At 31.4% G+C, this 25,874-nt stretch overlaps 1 protein-coding gene across 1 annotated transcript in view; it reads right to left on the reverse strand.

The window, feature by feature from the left end:
• Window positions 1-21,713, reverse strand: part of LOC148231121 (protein FAM107B) — a 70,487-nt gene extending 48,774 nt beyond the window's left edge. The window contains exon 1 of the mRNA XM_088195014.1: window positions 21,569-21,713. The gene's annotated coding sequence lies outside the window, so the exon portion shown is untranslated. The remainder of the gene's footprint in view (window positions 1-21,568) is intronic.
• Between the last annotated feature and the right edge of the window lie 4,161 nt (window positions 21,714-25,874).

Raw genomic sequence — 25,874 nt, forward strand, 5'->3', positions numbered from 1 at the left:
TTTCACTTCAAAATGTACATTGTTAACGTTTTTTCAACGTCATTAAAAATATTTCATTCCGTGCAGACTATTCATGAATGTTAATTGTTTAGTCACTTCAAACATGGTGCAAACTAGTAACTTACTTAATAACTAACTGTTTGGAAAAGCCTCTAAAAATAGTTGCTTACTGTTACCATTTTTACCTAACCTTTTAATTACAAATATTCGCTATTTCGCAAGATGCACTTGTAAATATTGAACATAGGGTGCCTTAGGAAAACCTGGATTCAACAAGAGGCCGAAAAAAACTTGAAATCATTTGCTTCGCTATTTAATTGACTATTGATGTTACTCACAATGTGCTCAACTCTTCCAGAAACTGTTCTCGTCGTAAGACAAATAAATTAAAATAAATATATTTTTTCTGTTACATTTATTAGAATGCAACAAACAAACATGACTTGATTAATTCACCATCGATTAATGGCTTTCTTTAATAATTTATGAATGAGCTACACGTTAACTGACTTTAATTATAGCCTCATTTATTTTCCAATTTTTTTGCGAGTTGTAAATGAGATACATTATATTATTTTTGTACGGACATAGGTTCATCGCAAAATAAATAGAATGCTTTGTCATCTTCTTCGATAGCAAAATAATTCATATATTTTTCTGTTTTAAAATCACGACATTCGAAGTCTATTTGTTTCTTCTTTTCCGGCTTTAACAGTGATATGATGAATACCACGGATACTAAAATAAGACCGAAATATCGCAAAAATCGTTACACGGGACACTGAAAACGCTGTCGAATTTTAACTCCGCAAAGCAATAGGGACACCACATACGGTCATATCTCGCAATTCCTTAACGCGAGGGTTAGCACATATTTTGAAATTTTAAAGAGTTTAAAAATGTTTAAAATAGGCATCGGTCTAGATTTGCAACGTTTTATAGTGCCCTGCCTGATAAAAACAGGCAACCATCATCAAGCAAGCCACTACTGTGCCAACTGTTTAGAACATGTTTTTTATCTATATATATTTAGTCGTTTCAATATATCAATGTCTTTTTTTTATAAATAAGATATAAAATAAAAATAAAATAACAAAACTAATTATATTAAATTTAATACATATAACGTTAATATATATATAAATATATATATATATATATATATATATATATATATATATATATATATATATATATATATATATATATATATATATATATATATATATATATATATATATATATATATATATATATATATATATATATATATATATATATATATATATATATATATATATATATATATATATATATATATATATATATATATATATATATATATATATATATATATATATTATTTTTTTATTACAATATATTAAAATGACTATGATAAACTATTATATGTATGACACATTTATTTTATTTAAATTTAAGTTTTAAGTTCTATATTAAAAATGCAAAAAGTTACAGTTTAATAAATAATTTTTTGAATAAAAATCTCAACAATGAAAATTTCTATGTTCTTTATCTATAAATCGAGTAATCTTATCTTTGTGGCAATTTTTGTTGTACTATTGGTGCTTACAGCTTATCTTTTAATTTAAATTGCTAAGGGGGGAGTATCATGGGAAGCAATTTATTTGGGTACTCTAGTACTGGCAACACACTTTGTTCAGCGGCGCGAACGTATAATAAGAATTTCATCATCATGTTACTATGTACATATGTATATACAGGATTGGCCATAATTCATTGCACGTTTTAAATAGCTTATGAGCATAGACGCGTTTCGCGCTCTCTACCGATTACACAGTATTAATTTAATTAAATCGTGGCTTAGGAAGTTCGAAGAGATCGGTTCAACGCTAAATAAGATGAAATCCGGGCTATCACGGAGCAGGAGAAGCGAAAAAATGTAGTGCAAGTTGACAAATCTGTACGAGAAGAGAGATAGCGATACCAAGACCTCGCGTCGAATTTTTAAATTTGGACTTGAAACTAAATCATATAAGATCCAATAGATGCAATATACATATAATGTAACTATACCGGTGGTGGGGGAAATGTTTCATAAGATACTGATATCGCGTAGAGGTGACATCCCATTGTCCCCTCGCACCTTAGATTTGACACCTCTTGATTTTATCTCAAAAGTCGTGTTAACTTGAATAAAGCTGCTACAATAACTTAAGGCGAATATTCGTCAAGAGATGAGAGCCAAAATTCCAGGCGCTTTGTGTCATATTGTTTTAAAGCCTAGGTGCCAGATATGAGGAGCGGCGAAATGGTGACCACCCATTCGTCAAAGTAAATAACATAAATTTTACTAACGGTTATTCAATAAATAAATTGCCATTTACTAAAATATTTTTAAAAACCGATTATTGATGATTGTTGTTGCTATTTGTTGACATTTTTTATGTAAAATTCCTGGACTGGTAAATACTTCATTATTGAAGTTAGCATTCGGTATTATTACTGATAATGATGATAAGAAAGATATCCACCACAAAAATTGGTAAATACGTGATCGGTTTGTTAATAGAAATGCGAAAATACACCACCATGCTCTACAATTCCACGTGCAATTTGTTCACAAAAACAAATATACGCAGAATTCACATATAAATAAAACTAATTTTAAAAATAAACACAGCAGTATTAATTTTATAAATAAATAAAATTAAAAAATGCACGTAACATAATAATAACAATAATATCTACAACCAAACCTGGAGAACAACAGATATATTGAATATAACCCTGTGTATTTCCACATAACACTACATCCCCTCAGAGCAACCAACCAATCACAGGGCAGAAATTAAGAGCGCAGACTGTTAAAATTCAACAGACTGTAATATCTAATTGATATAATGTATATGTTATAATATTATTGTCATACAAACGGATCACTGATTAAAAAGAGAGTTCAAATCCGGGTCACAAAGTATCACATAGGCACAACATAAGCACAACTCAATAAACCAACATAACAAAGTCAAATAAAATATCGTTATCTCATTGAATTTAAAGCCGATAAAAGTCGGAGCTTAAAGCAAACATTGACATATAGATAAAAAATTATATATATACACATTGTTCCTCTTTATGCGTCAAACTGTAACTATAGAAGCAATAACTCGAAACAAGTCTTACCTCCATTCCAAATACTTCACGTATGACGATTGTTACGTACATATGTGCGTACAAACAATTCAACAGTTAAGATAAGCTATCGGCAAGGCGCGAGAGCAGATTTCTTCGAAATCAAATCAAATGGGGACCCGCACGCTTTGGGCGCCCAGAGTAATGAGCTCTGGGCGCTTCCGTCGAGTTTATTGTATTACAAGAGTGTTATTAGCAGCATCCTGTAATTAGGGAGAACAATGAACCACCGAGCATGTGGCGGGCACTCGGTGCAGCTGCTAGTCGACAAGTGCAAGTGCAAGCTCATAGGTGATGGTCGGAATCTCAACCGGAAAGTGTTATGTTATGATGATCGTGAATAATACATCCATGTGTGTGGATTGTAAATGGCAATGGTTATCAAGATGAGCACGTGCACTTCCGGAATTGAGATACTTCTCGCTGATATGAAGCGATTGCTATCTTTCAGGATATTTGTGCAAAAAAATACAATCGATTCCGCTTAATTGGACCACTAGTTTGTCAGGACAGACGGTTAGATGTACCAAATCCAAAGGAACAGAAACCAAATAAGGAAACTAATTTACAATAATAATTTACTTCGGTTATCTAGGGCACCATTCCATTTAATTAGGACAGTAAATTTAATAAGAAAGGGGTTTGCAAGCTATAATCGTTAGTTATCCGGAATTTTTGATAAAAGATGATAATTTAGCATATAACAATGACAATGATGCATTAGAATAATTAATTCAAAGCATCAAACAGTAAGCGAAGACAACGACAATGATGATCAGTGTCCCCTTTGTTACAAAAAATGTAAATCAGAAGATTCCCCATCGAGCTCGACGATTTACCGTTATATTCTAATTAGAATCCACTACTATTTGCCTCTCAGCCATACCCCGTGGGTGTTATTTATGCTAGTAGGCAATGAAATATCCGATTTTGTACAATTGCAATTCTACAAAAAAATCATTTTAAACCATAAATTTTAATTCTAAACCAGAAATTCTCAGGTTATACCTCTAATAAAATGAAATAAAAACAGTCTTGGACCTATTCCGAAAATATTTTTAAAAAAATGTCATTTCAGTGAATTCATATCGCAGTACATTTTCACGCTGAACGTAAAATTATATTTTCACCAGTGAGGTCCAAATACATTACTAAAATTATATGCTGTTCCTAAATGTCTACAAAACTCAATTAGACAGTTGCGAAAATTCTAAATCTAATTATAGTTTTAGAACTTTCATTGGGTTTAATTCAAAATCCAAACTATGACAACTCATCTTTAATGAATGTTTGATATTACACTTGTTTTTAAAATATGATTACTATTCTTACGAATATAATATAATATTACGAACTTCTGATATAATAGCATTAGTCAAAGTATATTCAAACCGAATTTTGGTCAATAAGAGATCGCAAAAACAATTATCACTTCTCAGAAGTCAAAAATTTACGTCAAAAGCAATAAAATATGGGGGCCGTCGCAGTGGGAACGCTCGGTAACGAGCAAACGAGTTTGGCAAAACAATTCGATAAATGATATTTTATTATATTTTTTTTATTAGTATTTTTAAGATATATTGTATCTTATATTATATATTGTACATATAGTTGCCCTTGTTATCTGATTATTTTTTAAAATAGTCAACATATTTCGCTCAGCCTTCAAATATTAAACGTAATCGCCGATAACGCATATTTTCCGTAATTATTTTTCTCTTGAACAATTTTTATATCTTCACTTTTTTTCTATGCAATACATTTTACTTTACCAGCATTAAATTATCGAAAACTTGATCTTTAGTGCGCAATACAACAATACAATATAGTATTTGCACACAATCGATTGCGTAGTTTGTAACCGAAAAGAGGATATAAAAAATGTTGACTTTAAATTTTAATTATGAAATGATGAGCAACGAGGTTAATATTAATGCATCGCTTCATTCGTGCCCGTTCAATCGGAAATAATCAATGTTGCCATAAATTGGCGATGATGTCAGATTTTTAATTACTGTCTCTGTTATGCAAAGGCGTTCAATATTTATTTAACATAGTTTGTCTGACCGTTGAATTTCAATATATTTATACGTGTGAACTATTCATATATTTGCAGTTCAATTTTAGGCTAGTTTAATACTGTGACACGTATACTAAATTGTAACGTAGGTTCGAAAACGAAAGCTGAACATTTTCTCTAACAATATTGCGACTCGTTGGTACTCAGGGCAACTATGACTCCGGCAAACAACTTTCATGCTTTTCATTCATAGTTGATCCGATAGGTAGCAACTGACAGGGTATGACCTGGACAACCTCACTAGTGAAAATTCAAGATGTAACGAAATGCTATTTTCGATCTTGAATTGACCCAGTTATCTTATCTATACTTGGCTCTGGACGCTGGAAATGCATTTTTAACAAGAATTTGATACTGCGGTAGTCCTTCGTGGATCGACAGGAAGTCAGTGCGACAAAATGTTGGGATAATTATCAAATTTTTGATACGATATCACAATGTGACAATGGTCATGAAAATTATTATTCATAAATACGTACCACGTTTTAATATATAATTTTCATTGTTGCTTAACAATGCGCAACACAAGTACGACATTTTTTTCATTGAATAAAATATTATCAGTGAGATTTGTATGAATATTTTTTTGACATTCTTGCTTGATGATTAAATAATTAAAATGATATACACAAACATACTAAATATTATAAACACATTTAAATATATGATCGTATGTACTATGTGCAATATATTAATAAGCGCACCTCTTGCAATATTGTTATAAAAACTTTTAATTTGATTGATGCATGGCACCTTTTTGAATTTGGCCAGAAAAATTAAATACTATGAAACTCAATGTAGTGGAAATATTAAAAAAGCGAACACTGATTGGCCAAATTTTGCCACCCCCATGGAAAATGTTGAAATGACGTCCCTGTTTCAAAAAACATCTTTTGGAAATTGCAGATGAGGATGTTAGTGAGCCAATTGCATCGCTTTTTGAACATACAAAATGTGACATGCTTTGCATTGCCAAGCATTTCCACTCCAACGACACGATTTTATTGCTTTTGACATGAATTTTTGATAATTGTTTTTTGCGCCCTTATTATGCTCAAAATTCGGTTTAGATATGGTTCGTTTGATTCTCACTTATTACAAGTCGTAATATCGTTATACGCTATGATCGCTAGATAACCGAGCGTTTCCACTGCGATGGCGACGGCACTATTTTATTGCTTTTGATGTGGATTCTAAACAGGAATAAAGTTGAATTTAGCCAGACAAATGCTTGTTATTTAATGAAATACTATGAATTTTAATGCGATGGAAATATTAAAATAAATTACTTTTTCCCCCTTCCCCCCCTAAAATGATGTCCCTGTCTTGAAATTTATAAATATCACCGTGGTCCTTACCTCATGTGGCACCCATAAATTTATCAATTAATAATGATACCACAGTAGAACTAAAAATGGCAGCTAGAGTGACATGTGCAAGTGTCACGTCGCTAATGTTTGGGAGTAATTTTTGTTACAAACAGACATATATTTTTTGTTATAAATTTTATGGTATAGATATCAATATTTTTTATTATAAAATTATTCAAAACATAAAAAAGGAGAGATGATGTACATATTGATTATACGTGTCTTGAAATATTGCTATCTATTTCCTATAAAAAACTGTGATTTCTGAATCGAATGAAGTATTTTTTTAAAACAAAAATCAATGAATTGTAAATCGACTTTTGTATTGAAAATATAAAATTTTAATTTATAAATATAATCAATCATTAAAATGCAACAAAAAGAGATTTTTTTTATAAAAAAATCAGCAATATTTAAACAGCATATAATTTTATATTTTAATAAAATTATTTTCACTTTGTAATAAAAAATGTTAATAATAATGGCTTATATAACAATTGTAACTAATATATACTATTTGATATTTAATTATGAATAGAAAACAGTAATCGTTTACTTGCAATGTTGTGTAATATGAACTTATAAATTAATACTAACCATTTAGTGCAATTTACTACAAAACAGATTGAAGATTTACTATGTATAAAATTTCACTTAATAATATTAAAACTGTTTACATAAAATATTAAAAGTGGTTTTAGTATGGTTTTTTTACATAAACATTTACCATAAAATAATATTCATATTATAAAAAGACTATTCATATTTATTATTCTCATACATACTCATCCATACTGAGAACAAAGACGTAGTTCTACGTCAAAAAAATGTGTGTGACATTAACTAAATATATGTAATAAATAATAAAACGTTTGGGAACAACTTACTCCAAAAAATAACACTAATAAAAATAAAATGCGCACGAAATATCACTCACTTATTGATAATTGTAACACAAATTAAAATATATAATATCAATTCAACAATTTACATCTTCCAACACGTGCTGTCCTAATACTATCCAGTTACTTTTTGCGTCATGCATTGTGTGGCGCGGCGTCGCTCGATTTTTACTCACAAGGGAGAGCGAATACCTCTCGCGCCACATGCGATCCTAATACATTGTACGATGCCGGCGACTGCGGTCGGCGTATGCCTACTCCTTTGACGTCACAATCTGAAGGTGCACCTAGACTAGACCGACCACTCGCAGCTGTTTGACCTTGTGGATAGACAGCGATCATGTTGCCCCGATACAAATCGGCGCTGCGAAACATCCCGCACCGAGCGGTTGGCGCATGATGTTATTATTACACCCAAATAAACTATCGCATTCATGCGTTCCTAATACAACTAAGCGAAAAAGCTCAGAAGGGGACAGATATTATTAATTAAAAATTGAAATTAATTTCCTTGGTCAAAAAATCTTATACTTTTTTTGTAAAAGATTTTATGAAACTCGCTTTAAAGTACATACATACACGTCGCATTTTATACATATACTACGTGCGTTTATTTTAGTCTCTAACCATTAGTAAAATTCTATGCAAATACAAAAATAAACGCGTAATCGAGAGAAAGATACCAAAATACACTTTCAAAGCGCCGGAAACGATCGCCTAAAAGCCTTAACTTCTAAAATGGCTGTCGTCTATTTTCGTATGACGAATTGCAAAAACTTGGCTTCCGGATCGATTCGCAAAAAGGATTATATTCGGCCGATTCGTTTCTAATAAGTTGGCAAATCAATCGCACTCGCGAAAACAGAGAAAGGGTTAAAAATTTGCTCCTATACAAAGTGAAAGACAGTAAATAAATTACAAATTGGGATAAAAGTTAATAAAATATATTTCATTTAATTATTAACTTTAGTCGTTTTCATATACGAGATGTGATTAAAAAATAAAGACAATTTTTAGAATAAGCTCATTCTTATGCCACCTGTCAGTGTTTGGATGCGTAGTTTGTGTCTGACGACACATTTTGTCACGCTCACAATTTCTTTATTTTAAAAACGACGGAACAAAGAACTCGCGTTAAAAAGTCCAGTGAAGTGGTTTACGAATAGTACAAAAGTGCTTTATAATCACTGAATCACTATTAGGGAGATTGCTGAAGAAGTTGGCGTATTCTTATTCTTACAGCTTAGATCTTAAACTGTGTATCATAAATTAATTTCTGAGAAATTATTCAATGAAGTCACATTCGTCCCAGAATTGCTTCAGTGCATAATAACAGATGTATGGCTATGAAATCGATAAAAGCACGTCAAGTTCGATCGAATGTCGTGGTTTAACTTAGTTATTTTCTATTATAACGATATAGTCTACTAAAATAAATTAATAAGGAGCAATCCAAAGACAATTTCTTCATAATTTGCACCAGTACTAATTCGTGATTTTTTTTATCAAAATCGATACCGCAGCCACGGTATACGCCATGTGACTTTTTCCTGTTCATAGGGAAGATAAAAGCTGAATCGCTTAAATGAGCTGAAGAAACGCTTGTATAAGTATATTATACATAAAAATAATAAATAAATATTTTTTGATAAAAATCAAAATTGGCAATGTATTTTTAGGAACTTTTCTTATATATTTTTTTTTGGTGCAGTGAGCATGACGTCTTGCTAATTTAGGAACAAGTCCAGTGGCCGTACAAATCTATGTTTGTCTTTAATACTTAAAATAATAAAAATGAACAATCGATCGATAACAGTACTCATTAAGAGGCGCTACTAACTTGAAACATCATTGCCGTTTTACGTTTGCGGAAATCGATTGTCTTTCTTCTTCGATCACTTTCATATTATTATCATCTAGAGATGTAAGAACTTTAATCGCCTCATTAAAAAACCAGTATTTCCGCAAAGATAAAAGGAACAAAGAGGCGCAACTATCATGAAATATTTTTTGCCGTTTTGTTTTGCGCATATCGGTTGCCGTATTTCAATAATACTTTAATATTATTATTTTTAATTTACTTTGATTATTCTATAAAACGAACAATTGCACAATAATGGGTCACTCATTAAGAGGCGCGAACATTTTTGCTATTTTGATTTGCACACATCGGTTACCGTATTTTAAATAACACTTTAATACTATTGCTATTTCTATTATTATTATTTTTAATATACTAAGCAGCATTTTTGCTAAGATAAAACCAACAATCACTCGATTATGGTACACTTATGTTTTTGTTTGTATGCATATGTAAATATTTATAAAGTAGGACAAAGACTTGGCTTATTATAATCACGAAAGAATGCACTTTGCCAAAATACAAGCGCAAGTCGGTAGAAAAAGTTACAGACAATAACATAGTCTGATTCCGCCCTGAAGCATTGCATTGACTAGAATTTCAAGAGTAGGGAAAAGTGAAGCAGCTCTATATAAGCGCGAATATGGCTCAATCACTACACTTCCACTAGATATTTTCACAAGTAAGAACTTGACTTTTCATCGAGTATTATCAAGACGTTCCGAAGAAGACCAAGGATGTAGCCGTCTTCTACTTTACGCGAGTCCGAAATCCAACAGTTCAACTTGATATTTGATACTACGTAACGCAGATAAAGCTACAAAAACAACACGTATGTATACTATTATTTTTGACATTCACTTAATAAATGAATGCTTCTCTCGTGCTTACAAGCGGAGCATCCAAAAAATCTATAGCTACGGTCAATTATTAAATAAAACTATATACACGTAGAAAATTCGGGCGAACCATAATATACTCATATTTGTTTTAAAATATTTTGTACATAGATATGCACATACATTATTATCTATAAAATGTCAATCGACATAAGAGATATATGTCAGCAACAGCAATAGATACTATCAAATAAATAGCGTCGGTATCGTAATTAACAATCTCAGTTTATATCGAGCATAAGTGCTATACTTTCTGGTGATTGACATAGAGTTTACTTTAGGAACATCAAATAGACAGGCGTATGAGATCCCTTTTTAATGAAAAGTTTATTTACAGAATCCGATAACGTAGTAAAGACTATCTAACCATAGACGGTTAAAATATTTTTATTCAGTCTATTGATATATTAATTGCTTACCGATTAGGTTAAAAATCGTTGATAGAAATCCATAAAAGGTAACAGTCCATTTACATTTCCAAATACGATTCGATGTAGAAAACGGCCTCGATAATTATCGCAATTATTGAATTAAAAACATGTAATAAACTCATATTATGGAGTTACATTTTGCATAATCTTTCACTGCTTATATCTAATCTTTCTGATTCGCTAACGCAGCACTGAGTTATCATTACACGAATTAATGATACGCATTTTTTGGAGAAAATAATACATAGTGCAAATTAATAATAAGCTTGAATAAAAACTATTATAATAAATATTATTACGTATAATTTTAGAAAATGCTTTTCATTTTTAAATCCATAAAACACGCAGTGAAAATATTATATATATTTTCAAACCATATTTAAAGAGCATAGTCATAACACTATATGAATGCAGGAAAGATATAAAGTTCCTCAACCTTTTTTCAAAATTACGTCTCACGGGAAAACTTTATATCTCGTGAATTCTGTTGATCAAAAAAAATAAAGTAAGGACACGTCAAAACTTTATGCGTTTCTTATCCTCTTTCATAAAAAATACATATTCAGATAAAATCTCATGTTGATGTATTATTCAAACATCCGAATCGGAATTTTGTACATTATACTGAGAATTTACCTGTTTGACCCGAATGAGTAATTAAGTATGATGAATAACATTTCCTAAATCTTTCATCAAGACACTCAATCATTAGTAGTCTGTGTATCATTAAATGCACATCGACACTTAATTCAGAAGCAATCATAGCACCACTGCATTCACTCAATCAGATACTTCAAACTTCAAACTAGTCGATGTTTTCTTACACAACATTCCAGCTGCTCTAAAACTGCTTTACTCCCTTTAAATCCGGCCCCTATCTTAATTGTTAACAGTCACGTAGTGTAAATTGAATTGAGCTTTTCAAACAAATCTTCTGTATTATAAATAACCTTTTTTACTACTGAATGAAATTCCGATCGTCTGGAGTCACTCCATAAGAAGGGTGCTCAATAGATTTCGCGTTATTCACAGGTCAATGTAGACGACACCGATCTCTATATATAATACAAATACGCGTGTGTAGATAAACATATTCATGGTCGTGTTTGTACACGAACAGAAAACGCACACACGGAAAAGAATCAGTCTGCTAGATTTTGTACGTGGCGGCGAAACCTACTTTTTTGGTTTTAGCATAAATTACCTGTTTGTAAAGTAGTTGAAAAAAATGTCAACCGACTATAGCAAACATAAACTAGAAAGAACACTTTCCAAATTTTATTATGTATTAACTGTTTTACTAATGACTCTTGTGAATACATATACATATATGTACGTTTTTGATATAATTCTGCACATACTAGCATTTATCTGAAGGTGGGTTTTAAGTGCTTTGAAGCAGAACTGGACCAATACATTTACTTTAGTAAAAGGAATATGGAATGTTGCCGTTCCATAAATAGAAATGATTTGTAGGACGTTATTAGCTTTACCTAGCTCAACTCTCGTAGATCATCGATATTTATCCGGCAAGCGAGTCATGTTTATATTTTGCAATAAAGATCAAGAAATAATTAAATAGGCTATTTGTAAATAACACATTGTGTTATTAAACATTAAAAGCCACTATTACTATATTATTATTACAGAAGTTTTAAAAAACGGGTGCGATTTAACAGGGAATTATTTTAAGAGATATGTGCATTTAAATAAATACTTAGTTCCAAAAAACGAATTGTTTGTGCATTACAATAATGAAAAATGAACATTTAATAAATATATCTATGTTCAAAAAAAAATATTAGATTGAACAACATTTTATTTGTAGTGTGCACTAAAACGAATGATTCGCGCATTAAAATAAATAAGCTGTGCATTAGCGTTCCATTGGTGTAGCCAACGACCGAAGTTAAGCGACATTAGGCATGGTCATTGGGCATTATGGGTGACCGCTTGATGACACACTGGGTGTTATTGACCATAATGCGAAGTTATTAAACCATTTATGTAAGGTAAATATAATTATTTTTTTAAATATATTCGTAACAAAAAGTTATTCATGGAGTGTTCACTGTTCTGATCAACAGTTAAAAAAACTTGTTTTAGTTAATTAATAACTTGTCGCATTATAGCCAACAACACTCGGTATGTCACCAAGCGGTTAACACCTGCTTAACTTCGGTCGTTTGCTACACCAACGGAACGCTAATGCACAGCTTATTTATTTTAATGCACAAATCATTCGTTTTAGTGCACACTATGAATAAAATGTTGCTCAATTTGAATTTTTGCTTTAGTATTTTTCTCGAGAAACTCGAGATTTTAAGCTCAAGTGGAAACACTACTCTGACTTTCCGATACTTTTGCTTTGCTGCTCACGGTTCGTAGTGAAATAGATGCTTACTTTTACAGACATTTCAGCAGCCTATAATGAATTTGAAATGTCTGTTTTCTACAACATTTATCAATTACATTTTATACCAGTTACTGGTCTGTATTTCTAGGTATGTACCATAATAATTAATTTGTTTACTAATGTTGGACTGATACAGTCCTTGTACATCCAATAAAATTACATTCGCTCTTTGATCATCAATTAAATCACAATGTTTTTATATTTATGTTATGTTTATATAATATACAGAATAAATTATTAATATAAAAATTAAATACCGGCAATTCAAAACACGCAACGGAAGATGACGATTGCTTTCTCCGGATTCAGCAATAATAATGCCATTTTTATGAATTAACCAGTAAGCAAAAAACGGACTAAGTGATTTTTGTATTATATATGATTATGCAGCATTTTAAATGCAGCGCCACTAATATAACCAAATAGGTATTTTCATCTTCAAACGTAAGCAGTGAGCCTAACTGCCTATGTTCATGGACTTTTTAGTAATTTTATGAAAATAAACTTGATACATAAAAAAACATCTATCATTACAATATACAGTTAAACAAACGTGACATGAGAACCCCCAGAAAACGAAATCGCCATAACGCGATTGAAACCTAACCAATAGACGTGATCATAAAACATGATTCATTAAAGTCTATATATTATCTATAAAAAAAAAATATCAATACAGAGGCTTTTAATATTTTTTATAAAATTATTAATAAATAAAAATAATAAAAAACATATGTTATATATATAATGTTTTTTATTTATTATTTCTTCAATTGTAGTTGTAAATATATAACTATCTGGGATACTTAAAAAGATACTCCTCAAAGGGTTAACAAGCGAGATATGTAGCATCTTAAAATTTTAAGTGTGTGGGCGCACCTTTACTTGCGCCCACTAACTCACAGAAATGAATCGAATAGATCATTGTTTTCTAGCCATCGCTGACCTTTCCTATCACCCCGTATAAGCTCGCTAAAACGCCAGTTCATTGTCTTGCATCCAAAGATTATAGACTTTAATTAAAACTGCAACTATCGCCATTGTTCGACGTTTCTCAATGCGCAATCGGCCCTAATGGAATCGACTCTTCCTCGGATTGAAGGCAAACAGCGTATAAATCGTGAGAAGCGAGAATTTCGTACGTCTCATTGTGAGTGTGCTATTATGCGAATTATGCAAATTTCTTCTAGTGAGCAAACACAAAAAAGACCGATTGTAATCTGCGGTTCAGATTCTGTAATCGATTGCGAATTGTTTAGCGAGATCACAATGGCGATGGCCAACTTGTGAGGCTTGATACCATGTGTGTATAAAAAACAATCCGCAAAAATTATCGTGTGGCAACAAAACTAGAGATACAATCTCACGTTGTGCGAATTGAAATTTAATATATATCTTTACTCTTTTATGACTCGTTATGCAAAGTTAGAATTACTTGCGGTACGTAGAGTTAAATGTCAATTTAAAGGCATTAGATATACGAAGAAGATTTGTGAAAGTTATGCTACATCTTAATTATAGGCATTAGACATTTTAAATGACGCAATGAAAGTCATGGAAATATGTGTGTTATTCGTGGATTCGTATTGAAAGACTCGTATGTGCATTGATGCATTATTTACTAGTTTATGATGAAAGCCTGAATTTTGAGCTCATCTGCCATCTGCCTTTCCATTGTTATATTCAGAATAAGCATTGTTATAAATTGATTAGTTGATATTAAGTGAGAAAACAAGTTAGTTTTATCTCTCGCATACGTGATATAACGAGGTATTGGATTTGACTAAAAGTGACACTATCAAATTGCGGTGAAAACCAGTGCGGCGAGTATCTGATGTGAAATGCGTGATATCATCATTTCTATTACAACGTATAGAATTTCAAAATTTCAGATCTAATATAAGTACTTGCATGATTTCACACGTTAAATTTACAAATCATATAGTAATACAATACGCTACGATTTGCGCTCATTTGCACTGATATAAAAACAATTGAGACACGATGAAGCGATCAAACCTCAGTATCATATCATATACATTTTTAGATATATTAAATATATTTGCAGCAAAGATCTGGCTTTCAGAGAAGTATCACATTGCAAAGCAATAATTTAATTATCAAGCGCTTATTATCTAAATTGAGCAGCTCTGCAAATGTATTTGCATCTGATTGCTTATCCACGCCATCCTTGAATAAATTGAACCAGAATTTTTCTAAAATCATTAAATCTTGTAGGACGTTCTGTATTGTATGTATGTATTTTTCAGGTTTAAAATTATAGTATTTTAGTATTTTTTTGTAAATTTTCCCTAATGTTTGGAAATCTGTCAAAATTTTGGATTATAATTTATTGCATTTAAAAAGTCACCGTTAAAGAGATTTTCCTACAATCGATTTAATAATTTTAAATGCAATATCTAAGTCTCTTAATATGTATAATATATAAAACTATTTAAGGAATAATACGGTGATAGCTCAAAATATCTGAAAAATCGTTCTGACATTTGGCAGTAAATCCATTAACAAGGCTTTGATTGAAACAAGTTTTAATAATGGCAATTGTATTTCAGTTACGTATTTCTTGAATCCGGTAAAAATATCGATACCTCTAATTCACCCACGCAAAGAAATCGACCCCAGCGGTTTTTCTTTAAAAGAAAAATCTGTAAAGATCGTTCTAGTACAATATCACAGACATCCGTTCATCCAATTGTAAGAAAAATGAAATATATTGATTAATAAATCATGAAGCGATCATTTGCATTTTTGCTCACTTTTTATTTCGAGATTATTGTATATCGTAAATGTCTCTTTTTATTTCGATTTTTTTATGATGTTTTCAAGTAATGAATCCGCGAATTCAATTAGGGGTTCTTTAACAAATTCGCTCTCAGAAAAAATTGATAACTCCCTTGAAAATAAAGAATTGTTACTCTAGCCTTAGATTACTCTATTGGCTTTGAAAAAAAATACTTTTTCTTTCTTTTAAAATTAATAAGAATTTTAGATTGATATTTAACGTGTAACATGTTGAAATATCATTCCCTTTCTTAACCCTTTCACCGCAGATGACTTCTATATGTGTCATCAAGAAAATCACTAGTACTCATCAGGCACCTAAATGTGCCATAAACCTTTAAGCCTAAAAATACGGTTATTTAGTATAATTTAAGGTTGTAAATTACTTATTTTATTTATTGAACCATAATAGTTTTTAAAATATGGCATGAATCGGTGCCTCCCACATATTAACAAATTTCTAAATGGCGCGCAAAAATATCAGCCGCGGTGAAAGGGTTAAGTATTACGACAAAACAGCAAACAGTAACATTTTTCTCCACCAATTCCAAAAAAGGTTAATTCCCATTTTTCATTAAACATATCCGGTTGTGAAAATACGCACAGTAGACCATAGATTCTAACCTGCGCATAATAATATTGTTATTCTAACTTTTGGTTAACGATCGCCGAGTGAGCATATGGTCCGTTTCTCTTTTAAAACATAAACACATTATGTGTATCCAAAAAGCGATGCAATTGGCTCGCAAACATTCTAATCTGCAATTCCCAAGATCTGTTTCAAACAAGAATGTCATTACAGCTGTTTTCAATATTTTCATTTCTATTAAAATTCATATTATTTCATTAAATTACCAATTCTAGAAAATATTTTTAATTGCTTGTTATCTATTAAATCCACTTTAACTGCAACAACTGTTGCTAACAATTTTTCATCAAAAATTAGAAGTTCTATGAAATACAAAATACATTGATATTTTTCAAAATATTTTTTTCTAAAAAAAATATTTTGAAAAAAATAACTGCAATGAAGAAATACCTTATTAATAAATTTTACTTTTGAATTAAAATAATATTTAAAGTCTTATGCATGTAATGCAATGTTAGGACCCGGGTATTTTATGGAAAAATATCCGAAAACCAGGCAATTAATTTGCCCGGGTATTTAGCTGCCCTAGGTTCCAAAACCCAAGAAATTCTTCTTTTTTAGGGGAGGGGTGGAAAACAGTGTAACATTTCATGGAGAAGCACCACCTGAGTAAGGCTCTAGCAGTGCGATCTATTAATCTATTTATGACAATGCAATATTACATTTTCACCAAATCCTCAAAATGAATCAAAAGCTAAAGTGATGGAATGGGTTTCTACTTAACCGTTCTAATACCACGCGCCACATACGGGGCTCAGTCAGTACGCGACCGCAATGCCAAGATCCAGATACGGGGGGCATTTACAGAATCTATTGCATACGCTACGAAATAATATTACGAGACTATTTATATATATATAGAGGCACCTATGGAAAAACCTTTAAAATAATTACTGCTTGAATATCTGTCTTAAAAATGGCTACACTTAATTTTCAACGTTGCCAGGATTGCCACACTTGCGCCTTTGTAATATATGAAAAGTATTTTTTAATAATAAATAATTGGATGTAGAGCTTGACTAAAATTGTTTCTCAAATGCTAAAGCGTAGTTAGTTATGGGTGTTCTTCCGGTTCGCATTTTTGTAATATGATACTTCTCGACCGAATTTCACGCATTAGATGATAGAGTGACATGCAAAAAATGCCGAAAAGATTTTTTTAATTTTTATATTGCTAGTTTATATTTTATAAAAAATATGTAATTTTCACTTTGTATAAAAATGTTAGTTTGCTAATATAGCAACAATTAATTCAATATTGTTTCATTGTGACAACCCTAGCACTAACTGCAAATGGATTATAAGAGTCTTTGACAAGTCGGTAATACTTTCCATATATATATTTTTAAATTCTAAGCATAGTTGGCATTGGGGTCGTGTACTACGAAATATAACGTGGCACATAAACGGTTAAAGTACCACGAAAAGAAAAGTGTGTTAGATTCAATTAAAATTAAAATTAAATTATTTTATAATAAATTAAAATAATAAAAAATATATAAAATATATATGTATTTTGTATTAATCGTTTTTATTCGAATATTTTTGAGTTTTGGAAAAAATCAACTTAAGTTTACATATTTTCTTTGAAAAATTGCTTTGATATACGAGTACGATTCCGGAACAAGATTTCACTGTACATATATTTATATATTTGCCTACTTCATTTTTCACCCAGCGAAGCGTTATTATCAGCACGATAGATCAGTGGTATAAATCGATAAGTTGAAAGACATATGACAGAATTGATACGAACTTTAATGTTTTTAAAGGTCAGAATTAGTAATCATTGTATAATTTTAGCCTTTATCGATCATAACAGATAAAGTTTTCTTAGATTTATATTTGTATTATTAGACCTACTATAATACAAAAGCAACTATAGAGTGTATACGTTATTTATCACAACTTTCCCATATTGAGTTATCTTAAATAGATCTAAAATATGGCATTTAAAATAATGTTTTTTCAAGCCATAAAAAGCACATTCCATACCCATGTCTAAAACTGGATTTTTATCGAAAATCGCATTCCCAAAACCGAGGATCGTGATCGACCGTTTCAGGTATGCTTCATTATAAAATACGAATACGTGAACCTCGAAAAGAACAGCGGTCGTGATTTTCGGCCACGCCGGCCTTAAAAAAACTAAAACCTATAAAAAAAGCCATAAGAATCTTTCGGCGTAAGGCCGTGACCGATCGCAAATTGACCCATAATGCTGCGAGTGCAGAAAAAAGTGCATCTTCGAAAGTGAAACGCAAAACCGGTCGATCCATGGCGGTTATAATAATTTTTAGAGCGGGAGAAATTCATCGAAATCGAGAGTAAATTTTGCGCAATCGCACACGTGAGATCACACGATTGCGAATAATATAATTTGTGCGAGATTGTGATGATTCTGAGAAGAATGAAGAAAAAACGCGATGAACGCAGAGCGAATGCGTATGAATACATTATATTGTAACACGTAGCGTAATCCTGCGCTTGTCGCGCCTAGCTGATAAAGAAATCAATGACCTATTGTTAAATCTGCTGTGAAATTACAGCAATTATATTATAGAACATGGTTTGTAGGATCAAAATAGCAGAACCAGTCATAGTCTTAACCGAAGAATGATGCATATTTGTTTCAACATGTATTCAGATAATGCTATAAAAATGAGAATTAAAATAGTGTTATGGGGAGCATAATCAAATAGCATATCGTACCATTCGGTCCATCAGGACACTGGCAATATCGATATTCAACCAAATCGCAGCTAGTTCGTAACGACAACCGTTGTTTTATGTCGTGTCAATAAGTTTATAAATAAACTTGGAAACTGGAGCTATCAGGAAGTTGATTGGACGAGCCCAAATTCTCCTTGATAAATCGCAAAATAACATTATAAAGGTGGCATCGGTAAGCTTCATAGAAACCTGCCGATTTTTAACACTATTATTGAACGAAAAACTTAAGAATGATTAAATTGCAGTTTCGGAATTGCGAAAAATTGTTCATGAAAGAAAAAATATATAAAATAACATCAACATAAAAAAAACCACAAATCGATTAATATAACTCGATTTAAAATTGTTTAGTAATCATTTTCTTGGTTTGTGGATCTTCAATTTATAATCGAAATAAATTATATTTTTTGATCAGAATAAATATGAAACGGTCAGTATTTATTTTAACTCAAGTCAATAACCGTAATAATTAAAATGTGGTTTTTCGCTCTTTACGGTACAATAACTTTTCTAAAAACTACATATGTATATAATTTCGTTTATTTGTATATGTTTAACTATAACGGGAAGTAAATTTTAGCTTTAATTGTGTTAAAATATTTAATTACACGTATTTAAAGTATTATTTTTATTAAGTTAAAGATAATTATATATTCATACATACATCTAAAAATAAATGAAATTGTTTTGTATGCTGGATTTATAATCTTACTAAATTTAAATTATGATTCCGATTGATCTTCAAAGGTAAAGTTTTCCTAGATTTTTTCTAATCTCGCGTATGAATATATTGATGAATAATTAAAATAAAGTCAAGCCATAGTAACATTTATTGATTGTGAGCTAAAATAATAATTTATAAAATATATGTCACTGAGTAACCGACTTTGGTTTCAGTCTGGTGTACCACAAATTAGTAGTTGTTCATTGTATAAACTTACTTGTAGCACATTGGTCTAACGTCTGACGTGTTAAAGCGGAAGATTCACAATAAATTAATAAAATAATAAAATAAATTACTTTAGTGAATATAAATAATTATTGGCAAAAAGTTCAAAAAAAACACTAAGAGGTATTTTATTAGTTTTGCTAGAATAATGATAATATATTTTGTTTATAAATAAAGAAGCCTTCTACCTAGTCTAACAATATAATCCTAAAAAAGACAATAAGAAAATTTTAGTATTAGAGAGAAGTGTATTTCTACGAATCATATTGAAAGAATAAATAAAAGTTGCATATTTAGTATAAATTGGTCTATTTATACTTTCAATAGAAATACTATTTATTGCATGTTACAAAGAAAAATACAGTTTCTTCTACTATCACGAGCAGACACCCAAAACCCACAATGGAGTTTTACAATCATAAGAGATTAAACTAGATAGTTTAAAAATGTTTTATATTAAATTTTAATATTTTTTCCAAATCAAACTTAAACCAAAAAAACTTTCGGACATATAAATATAACTAATTCTTACAATCAGAGATGGGGAGATTTACTGTAATTGATGATGAAATGAATTTTATTAGACCCGCTCGATAAACTACGTGTATTGAACCCAACGATAAAATCACAATAAAAAGAAATTAAACCGTAATTAAAAGCTTTTGAAAGGATCATAAAATAAAATTATTGATTTTCAATAAAAAAAACATTTGAAAAAATAGAGAAAATCTTTAAATCAACCATATATTTAAATGTACTATAAATGAAAACAAAACATTTTAATTTTTCATTCACGTGGTTTCGAGTGATTCTTATAAGATGGCACTAGAAATATATCAAAAGAGTTTCTAGTACAAGGGGGGAGAAGTGATGATAAAAAAGCCTCTCGAACGCCCGCACTTAAAAACTGAAAAAAGACGCTCGCAAAACTCTCCCGTCTTTCATCTCAAACCTTCTCGAACAATGCTCCTTTCCTTATCGAATCATCATCGATATAACTTTAATAAAGGCACGCTCGAAGCGTTTTCAACGCTTTTAATGGTAATGGCATTGCAGTGCGAGTGAAATCACTGATTGTTTACAAATAATTACAGTTTTGCACAGTCTATCATCTCTCTCTCACTCCACTCGCCCAGTGGAAACTCCATAAACGGACAGATCGAGAGGCAAATTATTATCAAGTTACGCCATGTAAAAATATCGGTTACTTTTCAAAGCGATGTCACGTGCCGTGAGATTTAATTGTTGCATATGCAAACGCGTCGAAAAAATGGCGAATTGAATAAGCTTTAGTTAACTCACCGAACGAGCTGTCAGAATCCGTCGTGTGTCCGTAAACGCACCAACTGTCTGCTGTGATTTGTTGTTTTTTTTATTTTAAAGTACACTGACACTTGGCCGCAACGCGACCGTAAACGACCATACACTGTCGAGACCGAGAGCGAACTGGCGCGCGAACCCTTCGCTGCATTCGCATGTGTAAACAAAACTCGATCCCCGCTGCAGTCAGGCGTATTAAACTGGGGTCGCATATATGATATAAACATCTGAATCGAAAACTGCGAAAATCAACTACATGGTCGTTTTTAATTGTATTATTACCAATGTATTTTTATATTTATTATTAATAAATGAACATTTGATAATAATATTTAATTTTATACAAAATAGAAATGTAGCGGGTTTCCCCAATTGAAAAAAAATAGCACCTTCGTGCAATAAAAAATAAATTAAGTTATATGTATGTTTAGTGTACAAACAATTAGCCATCTCAATTCATAAGAAAAAATCTCGTAAATTTTTCTCCAAGAAAAAAATGTCGTCGTGGAAATATTTCTTAAAAATATCTTGGATTATTTGAATAAGGACAAATTTCTGAGAGCTAAAAAAATTGTCACGGAAAATTTTGATTAAAAACCAGCTTGGGATTTTTATTTGAAGATTATAAATCGCTGCAGGAGCTAAGAAAATTATTGTTCAAATATTATCTACGATTTTTTTTCGAGGAATCGAGGAGATATCGATACCGTGTTAAATAAAATCAAATGGCGCCTTATTCGGAGTAAATGGCGCCCCCATTTGGAGTAATTGGCGCCCAGGGCGACTGCTCTTATAGCCCACCCCTCGGGCCGGCCTTGTTTAGAAGCAGCTTTCACCCCTCAAGGTTGCGGAAATATATTATCCAAATTAATTTATGTCTTCAGTTGATACAATATAAAATATAATTGGGAAATAAACATTGTACTGTCGATGTCAAAAATTGAGTCTTACAAGGATTAAATACAACAGTACTCTTAACACTTAAGTTGCCGCGTAGTGCATTTTTTTTATTGATGTTAAACTGTTATATTCTCTAAAACTAATGTCGAAATATAAAAAATATCTATTATTGGAACACATGAGATATATTTTTCATAAATAGATTTTTCAATAAGAGAATTCAAAAGATTTATTTCCCACGAAGCCCGTAAAATGTTAAATATCTAAATAATCTGTAAAAGGTTCTTAATAGTTTTTCCTAAAACTCTATTTCCTTAATAATATAAATAGTATTTAACAGCGCAACGTAATAATTGTCTGGTTAACCTCCACAAACCTGAATTTTGATTTTTCATAGAATTTTTTTTTTGCTAAATTATTTTATTGAGTACATTAAAGGGGCTTAATTTTTTTTTGGTAAATTTTTATATTTAGCATAAAAATATTTGTTTGTATTTTGAAATAATATGGTATATTCTTAAATAATATGGTGTACACTGTGATGTACAAAATGTGTTGGTGAAAATGGTTTAAAAAACAAGTAATAAATTATTTTACATTGCAATGTGCACTGGAGCGACAGCCAGGTGACTTAGATGACTTTGCGGTAGACATTTTGGCCATCCCTGCACTCACATATATCATAAAATATTTATCTAACATACCCCCCACCATTAAATAAATTCATACATCTAATTTTATTAAGCCGCTCTCGATTCACTGAAGTACAAATTGATTGATAGACATTTAGCAGAGCAAGTATGCATTAATTCAAATAAATCATCACATCTAATATAAATAAATAAATAGCTATTTTATAAAGCGAAAAATGTTTAAAAAAATATTGTTAGCACAAGAATTTCTTATACCCGTCATAATATATATTATTGTTATTTATCACCCCCACCCCCTTACTAGATTTATTTAAGAGAGGGGAATCTTTAAAAAACCTAAGACAAGAAATATGTTTAAAATTAAAATAATTTTATTCACATACAAAACGGCAAAAGGTATAATTACGGTATATTTTTATAATATTTAAAAATAAAAATATTCCTCCCCCTATTTTTCGCTAATTGAATTTTTCAGTTAGTCATTAAAAATCCAGTTGATTCAGAACTTTGCTTTTATTAAACGATTTATTCGCAAAATTGTTTTGTCCTTACGCACAAAAAAGGCAATTGCATTTGTGCAAATATAACAATTAACATTATCTATTCAGCAATATTGGCCCAATTGGGTGCATGCCATTTATGAATAAAAATGATAAGGCCTTTGGCACTAGTACAAATTTCACTTGGAACAATATAATATAAATGAATGTCAGATTTGCTATTTAATATTGTATCGACCGCTACGTCGACGTCTGAAAATTGGTTTAAATAGTTAATGGTCAATTTCGTACGCGTTACAGCCAAAATGTCAATTCCGCCCACGACGGCGAGAAGCGCGCCCGTTTTGAATTTTCCGATGCATGATTAATAAGTTGTGCGGCCTCTGGCGCGTGCCGACGATTAATATCACACAAAGAAAAATCTGTGACGACTCCTGCCTGGCGCCGTTAATTTTCATGCTGCGTAGAAGGCCTTGCGATTGCGGCTGCGCGAATGGAAAAGTACGCCGTATCCAGCTTCTCATCCCCCGGGATCGAAACGTCCTCTAAAACAGGTGAAGGCCGGGTGAAGGCTGGATGCTGCACGACCAGCGATAAGTCCTTCACCTTCCTTCGCCCTAGCGACCTTTAAAAGTTCAATGTCGACTCGAACAAAGGAAAAGGAACGACCGCCTAAATTATACCTAGACAATAATATTGTTTCGGCGCCCTCACACTCGACATTAGTATCGAAAGCAAGCTTTTCTACAGCGTGGTTGTTCTGAGTTCTGATTTACTTCCGGAAGACAGAGGGTTGCATACTACTAGATGTACTCGTCATATTCTATTGTTTCACTCACTCTTTTCGATTCTCATGGAGCTGATTTAAATTATAAGTCTTGATTTTTTCTAATCCCACAATAATTCGATTAATGTGAAACCAAGTCATGCTATGCTGAGTTGAAATTATTTTGTTGTCGTATGAAGCTGATGCGCTCCTGATAATATAATAATGCTAGTGTGTACCGCCGCCACTCGTCGTCGTCGTCGTCGTCGGAAGACGATTAAAAAGTCATTTAAATTAATTACGTTAACATTGATAATCTGTAAGAACATCAGATTTCAAAGTGTATAAGGTTAATAGCTTAAGATTGTGAGTATTCAAAGTATGCAGAACATATTTACGAAAACGACAGTGGGTTTAAATGTATTTACTCTGGCGCTTCTCGCACCGTTATAATACACAAGTGACGATTCGATTAACCGATTAAATACCGCAGTTATTTAACAACTTTCGATTTTTGACCCGCAATGACCGGTTACCTCTGCATTTCAGTCATAAAATGAATGCCGCAGAAGTTCGCTTTTCTCGCTGTCATCTTACAAAACATTGAAAGGAAAGTTGTTGTGGCGTACGATATGCGATCATTAAAAACGTATATGACCGTTAACAATGGTAATTAAACCTGATTTATGTGTTACAGATGCACATAATAATATTACGTGGAATATTTAAGTGGATCAATATTAGTTTTATTGTTACTGTTATTTTTATTTTAATATTATTTAGTTGCGAATATTTCAATTATTTTATGCACAAATTGCTATTTTTTTAATGAGAACTTTGATATTCAATTAGTTGCGTAGTGAGAAAGTTTTCACAGCAGTATAATATTCCACTTAAACACTATTTGTTTTGCTTTAAACATTTGCTATATTTATTAAATATTTCTGGCTATTATTAAAGTTTTAAAGTGACCATAAATTTATTTTAAAATTACAAATTTTACCATCATGATTTAACCGGTTTCCTTAATACGTATGATGGCTTTTATACAAGCAATTTTGAGCATCTTACACACATATGTACATACGTATGTATACATGCTCAAATGATACACATTTTTGCACCTGGACTTGCACCTACACCCGTATAAAATTCAGATAGCAGAACTGAAGCTAATAGAACATAGACAGCGAAGAATTTACGCAGATTGGGTGTTCGAGCAGCAGGATGCTGATTTTAAAAATAAAATCTTCTCTTATTAGGCACATTTCTACATCTCTGGATAAGTTAATAAGCAAATTTGGGGCGAGGAAAATCTTTATATGATTCACGAGAGACCATTAGATGCCCAAAAAGTGACTGCTGCGCATTGTGGCCAGGCGGCGTCATCAGGCCTTATTTTTTTGAAAACGTGAAATCGAATATATTGATGTAGAAAAAGTGTAGTTCTAACAAGATGGCGCTTGCCA

This window comes from Plectrocnemia conspersa, unplaced genomic scaffold, assembly GCF_051122295.1.
Source record: "Plectrocnemia conspersa isolate PC_06_02 unplaced genomic scaffold, ASM5112229v1 ptg000010l, whole genome shotgun sequence".
NCBI classification, from domain to species: Eukaryota; Metazoa; Arthropoda; class Insecta; order Trichoptera; family Polycentropodidae; genus Plectrocnemia; species Plectrocnemia conspersa.